This window comes from Rhipicephalus sanguineus, chromosome 11, assembly GCF_013339695.2.
Source record: "Rhipicephalus sanguineus isolate Rsan-2018 chromosome 11, BIME_Rsan_1.4, whole genome shotgun sequence".
In the NCBI taxonomy this organism is placed as follows: Eukaryota; Metazoa; Arthropoda; class Arachnida; order Ixodida; family Ixodidae; genus Rhipicephalus; species Rhipicephalus sanguineus.
Window position 1 is genome coordinate 6,465,406 of NC_051186.1, and position 18,729 is coordinate 6,484,134.

Sequence of the window (18,729 nt, forward strand, 5' to 3'; positions counted from 1 at the left end):
TTCGCACCTAAGCTTGGTCGTATACCTAGGGCCAAAGAGGCGCCGCGTCAGCGTTAGGCTAAAGAACCGGGCCTTATGTTTTAACAAGAACGACTATGCGCGCGTGTGGGCATATTGCGATCGGTGCAATTGTTCGCCGAATTTTCTTGATGCTCTGATTCGGTACAAGCATAGAGATGTGCACACGAGATTAGCAGTTGAAGCAGCACAGCTCGCTCAAAAAAGCACGGAATGCATCAGCCAGCCTTCGATGGCGCTATCGCAGTTGAGGTCAATATTTCATTGCACATGGAAACGATGGAAGCAACATAACATGTATCGCATACATTTTGGTTCTTCCGTTGTCTATGTGATCAAACTTAGGTGCCAATTAGGGCATGTCCCGTTTCCATTCCAAGAATGCACTGCCTATATGGGCCATTTTTCGTCAAGAATGCACACAAACTTGCCCAACTTTCCACTTCAATTCAGTACATTTTGCTTACCTGTATTGCAAAGCACGACTTGATTAAAAATTTCGTCTTCTCGATCTGTGTACCACTTGGTAAAGTATCCCGAGTAACCCATGGTCATTCTGTCGTGAAAAAAAAAAAAGACCAGCTCATTTGGCGTTCTAAGCAGCATTATTATACGACTTACTTTTGATGTGTTTCCTGACTGAAATAGCTCTTGTGGAATGTAACATGCGTGCTATTTATGTTTTGCAGGACGTTCACTTCACATGTAAGTGGATTTGCACTCGTAGTCATATAGGTCCATGTTGGCTCACTTGTGTTGTAAAACTGCAACAAGAACACACTGGTGCAATGGACATATTACGATAAAAATTTTCAGGAATGCTTACATGGCTCACTTCAACATGAAGGACAGTGAACATAAAATATATTTATGCTAAAGAAGTGTATTTGAAGTGAGCATACATTAGCATTTCATTACGACATGCATCTTCGCTTCCACACCAGCCATTGAGACCCCACGGAATCTCGAGATTTGAGCTATACGTGGTATTTCGCGGGCCGCTGGCAATAATACTTTAGCTTACACGCTGTTATATGAGAACGAACCCAACAAATGTCGTGTCCGTGCGCATGCCTCAGTTCGTGTGTGTTTGTGTGAGTGGATTGTTATACCATTCCATTCCTTTCAATTCCTCGGAATGAAAAAGAAATTTTTTTTCACCATCTCCCACTAAAGCGTACCATGTGGGGATGCGAAGAAGCGCATGGGTCGACTTAAATTTCCGTTCATCACGGGCACCTTGCCTCATGTTAACGTGTCCTTGCATGGGAGCACACCATGAATTCACTGTAGTTGCTTATGCTGTTACTCGTACCGAACTCTTGTTGGAGCACGCCACGCGGGTTCATCGCGCGTCTGCAGAATTTCGTTCCCCGACGCCATCACGTGATTGCTGAGAGAGTGTAAGGGGGAAAAGCCACAGCGCCTTACGCAGCCCCTTACACACGCCCGAACGCGCTAGCGCGTACCAGCAGCCGTGGTTTTGTCAGTGTTTCGCCAAGCTAGGACAGCATACGAGAGCCCGAGCCCATAAAGTGTTCGGCACGTATCATCATTAAGGCGGTCGAAGAACAAGACGAAGAAGACTTCTCCTTGGCGCGAGCGCGCGTTCTGCACGCATCATCATTAAGGCGGTCGAAGAACAAGACGAAGAAGACTTCTCCTTTGCGCGAGCGCGCGCTCAATATGTTACAGATGGCTATGGTAGGTTTTAAAAAGCGGACGGTCGCCAATGGAACTACGGAGAAAGCCCAGCGCAAAAGTTGCTTCGCATCTAAAACGCCAGGCTTGCGCGGAAAGCGCAGCACAGTCACGGCGAAAGCTCGAAGAGCGGCATTTCTAGAGCCCGTTATAAACTCTCTTGTGGCTACTAAAGCGAGTACTCTAGCAACCTACCCATTACGCCTGAAATCATAATTTTTGTGAAGTTGGGAAGCACCCACCACGACATTACTCGTCATTCTGCGGAGAAGCGAGGTGCCATCTGTAAGGCATTATGGGCAGTTTCTTGACGCTACGGCTGATGACGATGAAGAATTATGACTGAGCCTTTCGTAATAGGTTGGAAGCTTTAAAGGACCCACTAGTTACCTAATTCGCATTGTGCGATGCCCGGTCGTTATGCCACTCTTGCACCGCGCTTTATAACATAGGCTAACGTGAAAAAGAGATAGAGAGAGGGAATTAACTTTATTGAGACCCTGAGGAAATGGATCATGAGAGCCTTATTGGCTTCCTTGGCAAACAGTAGAAGTGCACATGCGAGGAACCCACTTCGCTATAAATCATCATAATTTTTGTGAAGCAGGGAAGGAGCCACTATGCAATTTTCGTCATTCTACGGAGAACCTTGGTACTTGCTAAACACCTGTAAGGCATAATGTGCACTTTGTTGATGCTGTGGCTGATGACGATGAAGAATTATGGCAAAGCCCTTTGTAATGGGTTGCAAGCATTCAACAACCCACTCGTTGCGCAATTCACACTGAGTGACGCCTGGTTACAGAATTGGCGTTGTTTGATGCTTGGTTGTTATTTTACTCTTCTATCACGCTACATTACATATGTTAATGTGGTTCCTTCGCGACTTGAAGCCTGTATGGGGTCTTTTTGCAAAGCGGCTTCAAGCACCGTCATAGCCCCAAGGTAGAATACTTCGCTCCCACGCACAGGGCGCAGGTTGGAACCTCGTTCCATCCTGGACACTTTTTCTTATTTTGTTTTTTTTTTCTTAGGCGAAAACGTGCTCTATTTTAGAAAAAACACGTAATTTCATTCCCATTCCATTCCGTGCAAAAGGCGCTTAGATCCATTCTCATTCCATTCCTCCCCGCGTTGTCTCCATTCCATTTCCATTCCATTCCTGGGCGCGAAAATGTGGAATGATTCCGGAGTCATTACAATTCCGGAGTGGCAACTCTGCAACATTGGAAGGGACTGACGTCATCATTATCGCGATTACTGCCACAATAAAGAGGCAGCCAACTCTGTTTCACCCTTTCTGTGCACTCTTTCGACGTACGTTCTCTGCTATGATGGGGATGGCCAGCACGCAGATTGCAACAAGCACATCTCGAATTTGCACATCGTGATCAGCAGTGGTCTCTCATGTTGCTGGACGCTCATTTAAAGTTCAAAGTAACTGGAAATATAGTGTTTACGCTTGGTGCGGACGTAGGTGGGATAGTGACGCGCGCGCACGCACGCACGCACGCACGCACGCACACACACACACACACACACACACAAACACACACACACACACACACACACACACGCGCGCGCGCGCGCGCGCACACACACACACACCGCGAGACTTTCGTAGAAACTTCTACAGACTGGCTACCAGTACCAGACATATCTGAGACAAACGGTAGACCTTCAGAAAGGCGGTTTGTGGGAATAAATCCATCAGGGATCGAAAGCAAGCCTCATCCCTGAAGAGCTGGAGCCTTAAGTGGGTAATTACCAAGGCGCCGAATTCAATATGACACCTGACTTCCTCCGGGCTTTCCAAATGCGAAAAAATCCACCCAGAATCTCCTTTGCGAGTTGTCTATGTGATTCGTAAGCGCAGAGTTTTATTGTAGCTTGCGGCCGTCGCTGTTTTCAGGGGGCATCGGCATGGCGCCCTTTTAGCTTTTTTTCAAGCGTTCGTCAGCGTCTAAAACGGCGCCTTCGGAAGACACATGCCGCAACCACCGAAATGTGTGTGTGGCGTGAAATTTTCCCAATGTCTAAAATTTGCTGAGGTGTAAAATACTCCATATCGACTTCACATGTCTCAGAGAGAGCTTTTCGTTCATACAGCGAAATTCAGCGAAGCTTTCCTAGAAAGCGTTCTCTTTTTAGGGGCGTAGCTCCTCTTAGTCTAACCTTGTCCCGCGTCAGGCGTAACCGCCAGTATCTCCCGAACAGCACAATAAATGGCGCTGTCTCATAGAAGTACATACAAACTGCAGTTGAGTGACGATATTCTAGATGGCACTGTACACAACTTGTGTCGTCATCACCATTTCTCGTCTCATTTCCTAGATGGCGTTAGTCAAATACAAGTCTGTGCAATAGTGCGCTTGTGCGAATCGCCACTATATGGCGGTGGAAGTGCCGGTACTCTCCGATTGGCTGCTGCGCGGGCTGTGCCTGGGTGCGCGGGAAACGAGTGCCTCTCTCAGTCTCCTGGATCGTCGCCGTACGTGTCGGATCGTTGGTGGGCGAAGCGAGCGCCGCGGCGAAGCGAGCGCGGCGCCCGGCGGATCCCGTGGCGGGGCGCGCCAATGACGCCGCGGCGCAACGTGCACTCCGAGCAGCGGACCCGGAAAGGCGAGACCGAGAAGCGGCGGCGAAGCGAGCGCGGCGCCTGGCAGACCTTGATGGCGCTCGTGCGCGGGAAGCGGCGACCAAGCGGCGCGAGCGGTCTCACATTCAAGGAGCCGACGCGCGGTTCGAGCGGGAATTTCTTGCTCATTCGTTTGGCCACAGCTGCGACGTGTGTCATCGACTTTGGTTCGATAATAACCTCAAAGCGCTTTCTGGCATCAGGAACGAGATCTTCACCGTACCTCACGTGTTTTCATGATGATTTTATCAGGCGTAACTTCTCGGAAGATTAGCGGTATCACTCATAACCTGTGGACCTTCGCCCACCTCACTATCATTCACCTCGTGGATATGCTGTGATTTTTTATATTAGTGCAGAACCACGGGTACAAAGCATTCATGTGGTTCGGATACATTCGCATAGCGGAGGCGTTGATGTGCAGCCCTGTGGTCAAGGCACCTTTTTTCAGATCATGAGGGCCTTGTTTCAAACCTAGACGCGACAAAAAAAATTGCGTTGCTTGAGTCATTGACTTTGCTATGGTGATAATCGTGATTACGTAACAGAGGGACCGACGGACGGACAGTTTTCTCATTGGGTCAGCATAGATATGCTTGCACATTCAAAATACATGCTGTTGTTGCGCAACCACGAGCAGCAAGCCTTTGTTCAAACGCAGCAGAAAATGAAAGCCGTGCCTACATCCCTATCCCTAGATTAACCAAAGTGCAGCGTTAGGTGCCGGCGTACCAGTTAGGGCAGCCTTGAAACGTTCCAGCGCCGGTGCTCTTCCGTGAGACAGTTTGCGTAATTTCGTTTTGTAAAAAGGCCATCGAGAACCTTGCGAACGGGTTAACTTGGTCATTGATATATACTAAGTATATGCAGCTCAAAGAAACAAGCACAAGAGAGGACACATATACGACACAGACTGGTGCTGACTTACAACTGAATTTTATTGAAAAGCACGGAGCTAGTTTTAGGGGCGAAGCACTTTGGGATCTCGGTGTGTCGTCGTGAGACCTTGAGGTTTTGGTGTGTCGGCGTGCATTGTCGTCTGCTGTCGTAACGGTCTATTTGTTTGAGCGCAAGAGAGGCCGCCACCGCCTCAGCGCTCGCCGTGTGGCGAGAGGGAGCAAACCGTGTGCATTGACTGTGGAAACGCTCTTTCTGCAATGAACGCTGAACTACCAGCTCACGGGAAACCAGAACGCGCCCTCGCCCGCGAGAGGCAACGCCGACGCAGGCAGTGTCTGCTAGCAAGATTCTTGAAAAAAACAGACTGATCGCGCTGCACAGCCGTTACCGTCCACCCCGTAGGCACTGGATCTTGACCTGCAATGTAGTGACTCTGGGAGATTTGTCTTGTGCGTAGCTAACAATAAAAATTCGCACCGTGCACGTTAACTAAAAGCGGACTACGGCCCTCTGTGTCTAATCTTTCTTCTGTCGCTCATTGCCCATTAGCAGGGATTTTGCTGGGGGAACACCGGCGCACACTGCATGATTCACCCCTCCACAAGTTTTACGTTAGTGGAGCTGAAACACCTTTCCCTACATGCTTCGACGCACCCCCCCCCCCTGTTTTTGTACGAGCAACTGAAGTTGTAAATACTATATTATCAATGTCAGCCTTTGAGCTGGGAAAACGTATTGCATTGAACGGGTGGCAAAAGAGAAGAATCTGAAGCGTACTTGCGTCAGATACTTGGATTCAAAGTAACGTAACAACCAGGGACGCTTTTACATAGGGTGTTACAGCTAAGAAGCACCAAGTATTAAAAAAATAAACATTGGCGCTACGCATATCCAGTTAGCGCAGTATTGTTCTGAGCCATATAGAGCACGTCAGAATATTTTTGTTTTTTTACAATCCGCCAAGTTCGCCAATTAACAAAGATTGCTTAATGAAGTTTTTGAATACAAAAATCTTCAATACAAAAGTTGTAACGCTTGATCTGAGCGAGCGAGCAACTTTATTGAAAAAGACCAACTTACATCAAATTTTTCAATCTGAGGTAAGATAACTCCTTTCCTCCATTTCATTCATGCCTTTCTTTAAAACGCGCGAAATAAAAAAAAATACCACGTGACTGTCGCCTAATGTGCGGCGCTTTTAGTGCCCTCAAATGTAAGTTGAATGAATAATCAAGGGCTGCTTTCTGGCACGGAGGTCGATTGAACGGGCTATCGGTGACTGCGAGCGGCGCGCGCGTCGATATTACACTCTAAGCCAAAATCGAGTATTTTGGGAGTGTTTCTGCCACACAACAACAATCGTCATCCACCTCGCTTGCTTTCCTCGCGTTATCACCACGGTCGCGGCACTTCCCGGTCACGAACGGCACGCGCGTTATCAGCGTGACATAGCATTCTTGACAGGAAAGTGACGAGAGCTGGGTTTTCAAGAAAGGAAACGCGAGCAAGCCAGATGACGATTATTGTTGTGTGGCAGAAATACTCCCCAAATACTCGATTTCGGCTTAGAGTGTATATTTGGCGTTTATCGCGCGTTATTATTTTGCGGTAAGAAACAACCAGTCAGATTTCCGCAGAAAATAAACTCTAGATTCTGGGAGTTATCTAAGGCAAGGTACAAGATAAGGTTAATATTTTACCGATTAGAGCAAGACTAAGAAAGTTGGCTAGTTAAAGTTAATTTATAAATTAGTGCTTAGCCATGAGAAAAATGCAGGTTTTATATACACACGACTACCGCTAATATACAACAGGAAAAACTTGCCTAGAGCACATGGTTTCTTTTTTTAATCCTGGTCCAAATTAGCTAGGACAGGAGGTATATTAAAAGGGGGTTCGCGATGTCGTGTCTGAAATTCGCATTAGCAAAAGGCTGCTGTCACACCTCTTCTAAGAGTCTGAATAATCAGTTGCAACACTTAGACGCTGCAGGATTTCCCTCTTCGGTTGTCACTGCCGTGTGTGAGTCAGTGCTACAAGACCTCAATAAACAAAAACCAGAACTTTGGAAAAAGACAAACGAATACCGCAGGCGATTCCATACATTCACGAAATCTCCCAGTCTCAACAAGATTGCTAACAGGTATCACAAAAAAGGTGTGTTTTCAGCCCCATGTAAGTTAGCTCAGATTTGCCCTTTACTGACCGAGGATAAAAAGAAATCTTTCGCAATGACGCATGCTCACTATTTCACCGACTGCATAACGCACGTCGTTTACAAGGTATCACTCTGCTGCGGTAAAGAGTACATCGACCAGACGGGCCGATGCTGCAGTATCAGAGCACGTGATCATTTCTTGAATGTAAGGAACAAGCCAGGCGGATCTTGCAGATCACTTCAACTGGCGTGAACGTACACCACATTTTGATCGTGTGACCTTTATCAAGTATGCAAAAACAAAAACAGAAGGAGAAATAATAGAGGCCGGTCAAGTTAGCGAATCAGGTTTCAACTGTGTAAGTGCTCCAAGTGTGAACATACCTGACAAAGAAATGCTGTTTTTGTTTGGTCACCAGTGATGCGTTTTCGATCGGTTGATAGCATGCGCGCATGTTTGAAAACTGGCTTCGGGCTTTCGAATAAATTTCAGTTGGAAGTGAGCGCCATTCTGCCTTGTTTATGTGCCTTCTCTTCTCCTCGTTTCTTTTCGCTGTACGCGCTGAGTACATATCGACGCATTTACCAACTAGCCCATCAACAGATTGTTCTTGAACATGCTAAGCCAATGTCGTATCTGCCGTTTATTTGCGATAGCCTATAGATCCCAATTAATTTCAAGGTTTACACCTTCGGGCAACTAAGGTGAAGAATGCATACGCCGAGAAAGAAAGGTGACCCACTAAGCTCTCTGTGTGCCTACTGTCCGTTTATTTTCTGTGCCTTTGCCCGATTTATCTACCTTCGGATCACGGTTTGCATATACTGCTAGGGTGTGTATTGCGGCTCCGCTAACACAGGTGGTAATTCGCCGATACTATTAAACTGTCAGTTACACTCGCGCAAAAAATCGCAAATTTGTTTCACTTGACGAATATCATGCGACAGGTGACTGTACGAATGAAAGGCCCGCAGCGTCTTTGCTGGTCGTTATTTTGATCAGTAACGCTTCGTGCACACGTGTCATACATTTATACCTTATAGTGCAATAAATAACGTAAACTGCTCCACGCATTTCTCCGTGCTATATCCTTTTACATCTTGCATAAGAAAATGTCGCCCATATTGCATAATACGCTGGCCTAGAATTGGCACGGGTAACGTACACGCGGATATAGATAGCAAAGAAGGCTTACCTTAACAGTTGTTTATTGAAATGCATGAGTTTTAATCTTTAGTGTACAACATTCTACTCTTGCCTCTTTTGTGAAATGCTGTCACTGGCGTTGTTGCTGATGTTTCTATTTCGGTCATAGAGCAATAAACACCTATAACTTACACACTATTGCCTGAAAAAGGTGACTGATCCCTTAGAAATTGGTATAACACGAAAGTGAAACGTGTCGTCACAGAAGTAGTTGATTGTTTACAGTGCATTGGTATATGAGAGCTTGTACAATGTGTACAGTTGTTTGACAAATATAGCACCGCATAATGTGGACGCACCAACGTTGACGCCTAGTGGCACATCTCCGTAACGACGACTACCTTTGCGGTAGCTTAAGTTCTTAACATGTACGTGGACGCCGTCTATAAATGGTAAATCCCGCGCAATTATGGCATGAAGAAGCATATAATGAACACTGATACTCGACATGACCTTCTTCAAAGCGTCATGAAACGCGAAGAGAAACGCTACGCGCGTTGCGTCTTCCCTCTAGCCTGGCCGTTAAAGGGCGAGCGGGGAACACGGTGCGACAGACAGGTGAGCGTAGGAGAGCTTTTTCCGATATGGACGGATGCTATGAGCGAGGCTTGGGCTAAACGCACCACCTCGCAATGTGTTAAAGCGTTGACGAAATTACACTTCTGTTGGAAACGCGCCGAATGAGACGATCGTAGCAAAGGCGCGTTTTTTTTTTTTTTCGAGCCTGGTGGCACACATATCACCGCGTCGTTATAGAGAGGACACTCATAGCATCCATCCATCATACCAAGAGCACTGTGAGAGGAAAGTGTGTAAGAGAAAAGGCGCGTTCATGTAGCCTCCGATATGTGTTTGGCGGTGGCTCCGTGGGCTAATCGTCCGCCAGCCATCGACGCGGACCCAGAGGTCGTGGGTTCAACTCATCTCAGTGAAAATTTGTTTGCCATTTGATGGTGTTCTTTTTGTTGATGTATTTCCGTGACGGAAATACGTCATGAAAGTCTTAGGCATAAAACCCCGGCATAAAACACTTTCGTGTTAAAATAACTATAGCTGACGCAGCTAGTTTAGAAAGACTGCGTCAAGATTACATCTCGTCTCATCGCGGTAGAACTTCAGGTGCCATGCCTTCGGCCCATGGTTAGCCAAGTATGGTTAAGCGAAGTAAAGATCCGTTCTCAACTGTGTCGCAGCATTCGCAGACAGCAAGGTTGCTGTCTGCGGAAACCATAGCATGCATTTATGTTTGGACAACTTAATCATGTGTTCTGCATGAATTACGCAGTCACGTACTGGTGAAACATGTCGCGCATGCAACCCAACACATTTCTTGTAATTTTTTTTTACGGTTCTGGAATACAGAGCTCAGTGCAACGAAAATGACTTACGTTCAAAAATGACAGAAGCCTGTGGTTTATATCAGAATCCGTAAATCCAAAGAAAAGTAGTCGCACGTCAAGGTGGCCGCGTCCTTCTCTCCAGTATAGAAGAATGTAAGTTGCGAGAGCACTCAGTACGCAAGGCGAGGCGCGGAATTCTCAGCGGGGAATCTTACGGGACTAGGCCTAACCATCAGTCAGCGTAACAGCCGCTCCACAGAAACATATTTGCATTCGGGCCCACAACTTCTACATGCAGCGAAACGGCAGCTTCTTGACAGCCGCGTTTATCGTCTCTGTCAATCACGACACAAACACGGAATGAATCAAAAGAGGACATAACCGACGCGCGCGATCGCACAAGCTAAATGCTAGTTTAACATGGTAGTTTCACTGACACTCCAGAAGCAGTCGCAGCCGCGGGGATGGATACAAGGTGAGCGCTAAAGAGCTTGTGAAGAATTATGTTAGACGGTTATGGCTGAGAGTAAATTACGCAGAGCTTGGAAGCCTTTATGATTGCTGACGTAATGTCAACCCCACACGCCTATATCCTTTTGCGCGTTACACTCTTTATCGCAATGAGAGATGGCGTGCGCTGCCTCGAGTGCAAATTTCAATTCGCGGCGTTCGATGCATGTGTTTATCAAATGACGCGCGATCTGCTGTTGGAGAAAAAACGGGTATTTAAGGCGGGATTACAAGCTTTGATTACATCTTTACGGAAGTTGACTTTTTCAATCCGTATTGCTGACCGCTCAGAAAATATGTTCGCAAACAACACAAAATTATAAACAAGACGCTTTAAATATCTTGAAAAGTTCGCCTTATAGCAGGATTTTCTGTCTTGATTAAATTCGTCCTGAAATTGACTTCTTTAATATGGGTTGCTGACGGTTTATACGATATATCCCTGCATAAGACGGATCATATCTCTTTTGTGCAACCTGGTACCGAGTCTCACACGAATATCGCGAGCACTCGTTCTGTCTACCTTTAAAATGACCCTAAACAGCCTCCATAAATACAAAAAAAAAACTACAGCGTTATTCTCTCCAGGCGTTTCTCGTCTTTACGACGCACTTCGTGACGCCAGAAGGGCGATTCACGTGGCGTAATTATGGTACAAACTGTCGACTCGCCGAGTTACGAGGAACATAAATTGTGAATTGTCTCCTTCCCTGCCTTGCTGTGCAGACGCCCATCCGTTCCTCCGTGTCTCGTATGACTAGCATGCGCGACTAACAGATTTCACTCGGTGTTGCCCGTTTCCGACTGCGCAAACGGATATAACAACGTGTAACCGAAAAGCGCGAATTCCTATAGGCTCAGTGCTTAGTGCTGACATTGTACACGTGCTTTATGAATAAATAGGTGGCAGGGAGGTGATATCGCTTGTAGGAAGGGTAGCCAAGGCGAGAAAGAAACCACTCCCTCGTCTTTGAACTTGGAGTTACTTAGGGGCCATTTAATGAAGAGCGAAGCAGCGGTAAAAGCACGGTGCGAAGCAGCAGGAAACTACGGTGGTTGTTTTCGCTAAAGCTTGGCCCTCATCCTCTCCACTCAACTTTCGTGCTTGTCGGCCTTCTCGCGCAATCGCTGAGTCCGTTCTTCCGACTGTGTATGTCGGCCGCCTGTGATAGCTGCATGACCGTTTACCTGGTCACCCGGACGTGGAAGGCTCCAAGTCCAGGCCGCCGTCGCGCACATTTCACACACGCAAGCGTGGGTTAGCGACAAGCTCAATGCCCGTGTTATCTTTTGGGTGTCGCTATGCTGCAAGTTATGGTTTCTAAGAACCGACAAATTGCTTCCCCGATTTTAAGAACTTAGCAAGGTACATAGAGGTTGCTACCGTGCCTTCCCTTGCCGCCAGCTGTGTCTTGAGCATTCTACGTGACCGCTTTGAAAAGAGACACGACCCTCGCGAGGAATTGATATGCGACAGCTCGACAACTTTCTGCAGCTGCGAGCTCCGAATCTATCTTCGGCAAGCGGGAGTGAAGCATCATTTCGCGACAACCTACCACCCACGGCCTGACAGAGAGGTTCGCGCAGTTTCGGAACATCCGAACTCGCCTAGCACTATATTGTTAAGACAACTCGCCCGGTGAGGTTCATTTGGAAGAGCATCTCAAAGCGGCTGCATTGGCAGTTAAACGGTTTCTTAGAGGTCTACAGAACTTCAGCATGCGAGGTCATGTACGGTCAACTACGAGAACATGGCGTTGTGCTCTCATTTAACACGTCTGTACAAGTTGGACGGTTCTTTTTTGTACGAGGGACACTTCGCCGTACATACAAACCGAGGCATGCAAGATCGTGCATGCCCAAAAGGAGCAAATATGACACAGCTGCCACCGCCGCAGTCGGCGCTCGCCACGCAATACCCTACCGCAGATGAGGTGTAGCTGCATCAATACACATAGTCCCTTTCAAAGAAACTATGCGATTAGTTCGAAGGCCCATTTATGATTACCGAATGCCTGGGCGAGAACACTTCGCGTGTGCGCTCGTTGGAATCAGACTCGCGTGCACAAGAGAGGAGGCAAAACTAGTTTCCGTGCATGTGTCGGGGATTAAGAGTGGTATCTGTACAGAAACCTGAGGTACCACAATCTGTTTTAGATGCGAAGCATCTTAAGGCGGGGGATTTGTCGATCTTTCCCGCGGCGTCCACACCCCTACTGCGCATGCACGTCCCTCCCCCTCTCTGTCCTCTCCTACGCTCACCCCCCCCCCCCCTCTCGCGCGCCTCATTCTCTCCTGCGCAGCGCCGCGATGTTTGATTGAAAAAGATGGTTAATCCATCCGTCATAGGGATCGGAATAACACGAAAGTAAAGCGTGGCCTTACAGAAGTAACTGAATGTTTACTGAACATTGATATCAGAGAGTTTGCACAATGTATATTGATGTCTGGCAGCTATAGCCCCGTTTAACGTGGATGCACCCACTTTCATGACTGGTTGTACATCCCCATCCCGACGACTAACGTCGATGTTAAATGATTAAACAAACCCTTGCGGTAGCTGTAGCACTTAACGGTGAAAACGTAATCAGAGGACGAGGTGTGATAGCCAGAAGAGCGTCGCATATTGGACGCAGAACTTGGTCGCCATCCCGCGGCATGTTAAAATGTGATTTAACACCACGGCCAGACTAGAGGGAAACGCAAAGCGCATCGTGCCTTTCGGTAGTCTAGAGGCGATTTTTCTCGGGGCGAGCGCGTGAGCGGGGAACGCGGTGTTACAGCCAGGTGAGGCAGACGCGCGTCGCAGAGCTATTAGATGCGTAGCAGCTCTTTGACTAGCCTGTGCAACGCTGTCCGTCCGCACAAATGCGAGGCAACGCGCTTCCCTCGGCGCAGGTGTTGGAGCGGTGCCAAGTAGGTCACGCGGCAGCTGGGTGTTGACGTCACGCACCCCTCGCAGGTGCGCGCGTACGCCACTCTCTCCCTCACCCGCCGGAGCGCCGCAGCTGCCGGCTCTTACGCCCGCTCGCCTCCCGTGTCTGCGTTTCAAACAAATGTTTACACCAGCAAACGCTACACCGAGTTTCGCTTCAAACGAATCTTCCAGCGCTCACCGCAGCACCCGCGTTAGCGCCGTTCAACCCGTGACGCCACCCGTGCGCAACGCTGCTGCTTCGCATCCCATCAGCGTTTCCTTCGGGGAGATGGTGCAATTTTTTTTTGTTTGGATTGGCGTGATGCTATGAGCGAGGCCGACGCTTTTACGACACCGGCTAAGATCGCTATTCGCGATGTGTTAAGGCATTGACAAAATTGAACTTTTACCGAAAATGCGCCGAATGGGACGGACGTGTAATGCGTTGCAGGTGCTAATCGAGGAGGCCAGAGTAATGAAGAAGTCCTTTACTTTACCACTCCCAGGGGGCAACACCACCCCGCCGACCGGGAGAGTGGTAGATATAAAAGGCGCGTTTGTAAAGCTTCTAGTGTCTGTGACCATGGCGCAGTGGACAGCGTGCCCGGCATCTGTTGTTGCGGACCGAGCGGTCGTTGGTTCGATGCCCCTTGACGGAACTTTTCTTCTTTGCCATGTGGTCATGTAAATTTTTTCTACGTCATTTCCGTGACGGAAATATCTCACTGAAGTCTTGGTGGACCCCGGCATAAGACACTTTCGTGTTAAAAACCGAGTGCTCGCTCTCCACAACCGTTCACCGGCCACCGCGTATAGATGGTTTCAAGATTGCGATAGCAGGAGCACGTGGTCTACCCCAAGAAACTTCCGGTCACCACATTTATTATTTTGCAACACCGAAGCGTAAAGCGTTTTTTTAAGATTTGCCAGAGTAAGGGAAGACTCTTTTTCCAGTTTCACATAAAGAAAGGCGCTTATAGTTAAAAACTAACTCTTTTAGTGTTGTTTGTAGCTTAGAAGAATATTTAATTCAAAATATTTTGCTAGATACAGGGAGAAAAGTGTTGAAACTCCACGGGCTACTCGCCAAGGCTTTTGTTCCCCGCCAATTCTGCTAGCCTACGCCAGCGCTTTTTTTTTTCTTTATTGCCTGCTTTTGACAAGAAACAAACAAAAACAAGAAGAAACGCTATTTACAATACAAACACTGGTTGCGTAAAAAGGGAGAGGGATCAACAGGAAAAAAAAGGAAAGGCCATACTGGGACTAGTGAGGACGCTCTAAACCTCCTTCATTTGCAAAAGAAGCTCTACACGATCTAACCAATCAGGACCATCTTCAAGAAGTTTTTTGTTCTTCAACAAAACGGGTTACGCTTTCTTTGAAGTATTGACGCGCCGGACGGGCGTCCGCATCAGCGTGCCGTATGGCCATCCTGCACTTCCATATGCTGTGGAGTGTAATCAACATTATCAGATCAAAAGGTGTCCCGTCATCACTTTCAACAGAGAGATATCGAATTCCAGGGGGGTCTAAGGGGAAATCTTTTTTGATGGTACGCTGCAGTACGTCCCATAAAAACACAGCGTCCCAGCAGTCGAGGAACATGTGGTCTATTGTTTCTACTTTTCTGCATATTAAGCAATCGGTTCCCCATGGCACAAACATGCCTTTTTCCTCCAGCCAAGGTTTGACAGGAAGTGTACCTGAATGTAGTTGAAAGAAGAATGTTTTCATTCCTGCAGGTACCATCATTCTTTTGACCCTTTTTAGTACATTTCTCCATCGACCCGCAGGGTACATGGTTCTATACAGCGGTACAGGTAGTACAACGTCACAAAGGTCTTTGTACAATTTTTTCCGTGTCACAGTGGAAAGATAATCGAGAGAAAAGCGAGCGGACAAAAAATCACTAGCTAAAACTACTTCTTTTAAAAATCCATGTAAGCTTCCAGGCAAATATTTCGTGGATACAACAATTTTCGGCAACCGTTTGCACAGGCGAAGCTGGCACACAGTGCGCAGAAAAGGGTCCTGTACATTGCGTAAGAACAGAAAGCGATTTACAACCTGGCGCAAAAAGAGGTGTGTCAATCCCAGCCCCCCATTTCTGACTCGCAAGAACAAATTAGTCCGACTTGTCCTTTCCCATGTTGACCCCCACACGAACACTGCAAGAACACGGTGAAATTTTTGGATGTTAATTCTCGAGCAATGAAGAACCTGAAGCACATACCAAATCTTACTGACCAAAAATAAGTTACATACAGTTGCTCTAGAAAATAGCCTACGCCAGCGCAGGAAACCGGAAGCGGTCCAGGGCCTGTGTTAGTAAACAGTGAAACCCTCTATATATAGGCACTGGATATTGACCTGCAACGTAGTGCCGGTGGCAGATTTGTCTTGCACGTAGCTAAACAATAAAGATTTGCAGCGTGCACGTTAACTAAAAGCGGACTGCGGGTCCCTGTGTGTAATCTTTCTTCTGTCTCTCATTGCCCATTAGCAGTGATTTTGCTCTGGGAAACCCTGGCGCACACTGCATGCTTCGCCCCTCCACAGGTTTCACGTTAGTGGTGCTGAATTTCAAGGCGCACAGCTGCCGCAGAGCGTGGCCCGAGCATAATGACGAAGTTAATAAAATGCTTTGTTGGGTGCGTTGGTTCAGTCTGGAATAGACTTGAGCGCAAACGGACGAGACACAAGCGACCGCTCGTGTGTGTCGTCTTCTCTTCTTGTGTCTCGTCCGTTTGCGTTCAAATCTAGTACGTGATGACTAAGAGCGGCAGCGGGCCCGGGCGCTCGTTCGAAGAGCGAGGAAGGCGAAACTGGGGGAAACAGGCAATTTATTGACCAATCCCCCAGAGTGGGTATGTGCCACGGTGTTGAAGGAAAAGCAAACAAAACAAACAAAAGGCAATTTCCAGCGCATCTGTCCGTCTCCTATTCAATATATATATATATATATATATATATATATATGCGCACGTACCAAAACGAAAGGAGCACATTTATTCGATGTTTCGACTAGGGAACGGCCTGTTTTAAGAGTGACTCTTGAAAAAGACCGCTTTCCGGTCGAAGCGACGAATGTGGTATTTCATACACGACATACGTACGTTTTCCCACAATTTAGGCATACGTCGCCTGCGAAATATGTTCGTGCAGTTTCGCAGGCTGCGTGATTAGTTAACTGAAGAAATGAATGTGGTTTCTTCGTGTGTCATGAGAAGTGCGTTCGGTTGATATTACCACGCTGATCCTTCTTTAATTTAGTGGTTGGTATTTTTCGGTATGACGAGATGCCAATATCTAAAAGATTTAGAAAGCGCGTAATCTGTGCCTCTGAGAGCGGCTACGGCGAATGAGAGTCGTCCGCGTGCGAAGCATATGTAGTGACATTTGTTGCTTGTTAAAACTTGCTCAATGTCAGCCCCCATGATGTATACACTTGTTTTCTCCTTGTCCGTTCCCGTGCTCTGCACTGTCACTAAGGAAATATTATTAAGACAGCAAGCGATTCCTAGAAACGAACTGGAATGACGTCTTAGCCTGGAATTTCCAACGACGTTAGCCGTCTGCAGCCATCTGTTCGCTCTAACATTAATGTCAAGTCTTGACGCCTTTTCTCAGACATGAACGCCCAGCACTGCTTTGTTTCCATGAACAAGGCAAAGCGTACGTCACCGCTCATAGGCAGCAGAAATGTGCATGCATTAGTGCCTTAAACACAATTTTATTAGCTTTATGGTCAGTACATACATTTGAAGCTACTGATTTAGTTTAAATTCATTGCAACTTAATGAAATCACAAAAAATACAATAAATTACGTCAAACAACCAAGGACCTCTGTCACTGCTGACGCATGCGTAGAAGAGATTGATCGCAATCGCACCAACCTGTTTGACGGCAGCATTGCTGAAACAAATCGTTCTGTCCTAAAACTCGAACTTCGCCTAAATCTGTTCATGAAGCATAAACAACTTTAGAACATACACAGTGTCTCCTCGCTGACCTGACCCCACGTTTAAAAAAAAATCCAGCCGAAAACCGTCAGACCAGCGTGATACCGTCGTAAATATCCAGCGTGAAAACCGTCGGACAACGAAGCCGTGGCCCCGTTCGTCTGGCACTGCATTTTCCTCCCAAGTCTTTGCCAGGTTTTCACTAAGCATTTTATACACCCCCTAGCTGGCTTGCGATAAACACTCCTCGTAAGCTCGTGTTGGCACAGACGAAACGATCTGCAGCGTCGTCGCCGTCGTCGTCTTGTCGCTGGCGCGCGGTGTCTCGGGCATCGTTCTCCCTTGCTACGCTGGGCGTCTCTGCTCGTATGCTTGTGTTGACACGGGCGAAACGACGGGCAGCCTGGTGCCCGTCTTCTCGTCCTTTGCGCTCGGCGTCTCGGGCGCAGCACTGCCGCAAAACGAACATGGCAACGCCAAAGCGGAAACGATCCCCGCCCACAGACGCACGAGTATTTCGCTGCGAGAAGGGAAGGCGAGTGGTCCCCGTGCCCACTCGCCTCTCACATTGATATACTTTCCATAAATTCATGTGGTGAGGTCTACAATGCCTACATGCCTACATCTAGGCATCTAAATGCCTACATCTAGGCCGCACTCTGCGTTCAGCGGTACTGTAGCATCGCATCAGCGCAGTGATTCCCTCGAACTTCACGCATGCAGAAACACCGCCGTTGCCATTATGGTGCCTACATCCACTCGAATTCATTCTTACCATTCCCGGAATCTAAAAGAAAAAAAAACACGTCGTCGTATTTAGCCCTACAACACCCCGCACTACTGTACCTGCATGAGAAACACAGCGGACGCCTTCACATCTACACGGACGATTCTGTCTCTTCTGCAGGCTCAGCAGGGGCAGTGTTTGTTCCCGCTAAGTCAGTCACCATAAAATTCAAAACATCGCATATGACGTCATCGACGGCCGCAGAACTCGCCGCCATCCGTGCAGCACTAGAGTCTGTAGTTGAAGAACCTTCGCAAGCTTGGTCCATCTTCTCTGACTCCAAGGCAGCTTTAGATCTGAAGCATCTTATAGCGGAGTTCAATCCGGTGGTGGTGGTGGTGGTGTGCGGCGTGACCACCGTTATTGCGCATGCGCAAGCCCTCTCCACACACGTCTCCCTTCTCACTCCCCTCCCCCTCTCCACTTCCCATTTCCCCTCCCTTTCCTCCTTCCCCTCTCCCTATCACCCTCTCCACTCCCTCTCTGAAACGCGGGCTATACATGCCGAAACGCTGCTTCGCATCGCCTCATGGTCCCCTTTAGCGGGAGATGGTGTGATTTTTTCAATGTCTTATGACACCATTTCG

At 47.7% G+C, this 18,729-nt stretch overlaps 1 long non-coding RNA gene across 2 annotated transcripts in view; it reads right to left on the reverse strand.

Annotated features, from left to right (window-relative positions):
• Positions 1–485: 485 nt before the first annotated feature.
• LOC119374267 (uncharacterized) overlaps positions 486–18,729 on the reverse strand; it is a 42,135-nt gene continuing 23,891 nt past the window's right edge. For both annotated transcript variants that reach the window (XR_007414348.1, XR_007414347.1), the window contains exons 3-4: positions 640–782; positions 486–574 (exon numbers count right to left, since the gene is read on the reverse strand). This is a non-coding gene — a long non-coding RNA (uncharacterized LOC119374267). The remainder of the gene's footprint in view (positions 575–639; positions 783–18,729) is intronic.